Raw genomic sequence first — 2113 nt, 5'->3', positions numbered from 1 at the left:
TCCTGGATCGGCTGCTTGCAAGGCAAACACCACTGTGCTATCTCTCCGGGCCCATATATCAATATTTTTATTTTATTAACATTTACAAAGCTTTTTAGATACTTTTGGGAGATACTAGACCTTGAAGTAAGGTGTTAGATATGGAGAAGAGTTAAGGAGCCAGAAAATACAATTGTAACAACCATTTGTAACAACCATGGATAATCTCAGATGTGACAAATACAGATCAATGTCTGCTATCAATGGGCAAAGGCATTATTGATAGAAATAATTATAGAATAACAAATTCTGAAGAAGTATTAAGGACAAAGATAGTTAAAATTCAGGTCCTTAAGTCAGCATATGAATAAAACATTTTTTTCTTTTAGACAAAACTAAAGTTTATTTATTTTTTATTTTTATTTTTATGTTTTTTTGATCTTTGGGTCACACCCGGCCGCGCTCAGGGGTTACTCCTGGCTCTATGCTCAGAAGTAGCTCCTGGCAGGCACGGGGGACCATATGGGACATCGGGATTCGAACCAACCACCTTAGGTCCTGGATCGGCTGCTTGCAAGGCAAACGCTGCTGTGCTATATCTCCAGCCCCTAAAGTTTATATTTTTGATTTGTTTTATTATTTGTTTGGATTACACTGCTATTTTCAGGACTTCTTGTTCTGTGCTCAGGATACTTTTGGTGGTTACCAGGGGACCATATGGATGCCTGAGATCAAACCTGAGTGGCAAAGCTAATATTTACCCATTCTATTATGTCTCCAGCCTTTAGAAAAAAGTTCTTACATCTGTAAAAGGATCATTTATCAAATGAGTAAGTTGAGGAGTAGGATTGATTATAAAATTATGAAGGAGAATGAAGAGGTTGAAAAAGTTATCTCACCTGAGGGTGGAGAGAGAGAGAAAGAGAGGAAAGGACGGGGGAAGAGAGAAAAAAGAAAGGTGGAGAATTAGTAAATTATGGAGAGACAGAGGGAATGGGAGATGAAGAGAGCTATCCAAATATTAGTTGGATTTCTTCTTCCCTCATTCAGTCAGATTTTGTTATGGTAGTTCTCAGTGTAATTATTTCTGTGACTGCACTAAACGATCCCCGTGGTGAGCTTCATGTCAGGAGCTGGACCCTCCAGTCCTCCTCTATTTTGTCTCTAAGAATTATTACACAAATGTTTTTCATTTTTCTCAAAACCCATAGATGAGGGAGACCATTCTGTGTTTATCTCTCTCCCTCTGACTTATTTCATTCAGCATAATAGATTCCATATACATCCATGTATAGGAAAATTTCATGACTTCATCTCTTCTGATGGCTGCATTGTGTATATGTACCATAGTAGAAAGCCTGTCTAGACTATAGGCCGGTGTGGGGTGGGGAGGAAGGACACTTGGGATATTGGTCATGGGAATGTTGCACTGGTGAAGGATTTTATATATATATATTAAAAAATAAAAAAAAAAAAAGAAAAGAAAAGAAAAGATAAGGCCTCCCAATTCTTACCACAGGCTGTATTCTTTTCACTGACTGTATAGAAAGAGGAGGTACAGTAAATGCTCCCCATATACACCTCAACACAGGCCCTTTACCTGGTCTGTATTGTGAATTGAGGGACCAAAAATAAATATTAGCTGGAAAGTAATGTAAAATGTTTAGTCTCCTAAATTTTGTATTGAAATATTTTGTAACAATGTATTAAGTAGTTTTGGGTAAAAAGATAAAAAAAAAAAAAAACACAACCAGGCATATGTTTTGTACTAAGGACTTTTCTCATTAAAAAAATCAGGTACTTTTCTCATTAAGAAATCAAAAGACTGTTTATTATTAGTGAATCAATAGCATCAGATAACTGAACAAAATAAAAGCAATCTCTTTGTAAATGAATTTAAGTGGGAGAAAAGTTACATTTTTCTTCCCACATTGTCAGTTCATATTTCCTTTAACATCTGACAGACTCACAATAAGTCATTTCTCATAAAAGCTAGAGGTTAGATGCTTTATAATTTTCTAAATATTAAGTTAGTTACTAGAATTTAATTCCAAGAGAATTTGTTTTTCTCTTTGAAGGCCTTTTGGAGTCTGTAGTCTAATGAGATCTTTTGTGTTTGTCTATCCTGCAAACC

The 2113-nt window shown here is 35.7% G+C and overlaps 1 non-coding gene across 1 annotated transcript; it reads left to right on the top strand.

Moving 5' to 3' along the window:
- The first annotated feature begins 1476 nt into the window (after positions 1 to 1476).
- On the top strand, positions 1477 to 1610 carry LOC126014801 (small nucleolar RNA SNORA51). Its single transcript, XR_007497792.1, has one exon. It is a non-coding gene; the product is annotated as a small nucleolar RNA SNORA51 (small nucleolar RNA).
- The last annotated feature ends 503 nt before the right edge of the window (positions 1611 to 2113 follow it).

This window comes from Suncus etruscus, chromosome 7, assembly GCF_024139225.1.
Source record: "Suncus etruscus isolate mSunEtr1 chromosome 7, mSunEtr1.pri.cur, whole genome shotgun sequence".
NCBI lineage: Eukaryota > Metazoa > Chordata > Mammalia > Eulipotyphla > Soricidae > Suncus > Suncus etruscus.
The sequence above is the reverse complement of the archived record's forward strand: the minus strand, read 5'-3'. Positions and strand labels throughout refer to the sequence as shown.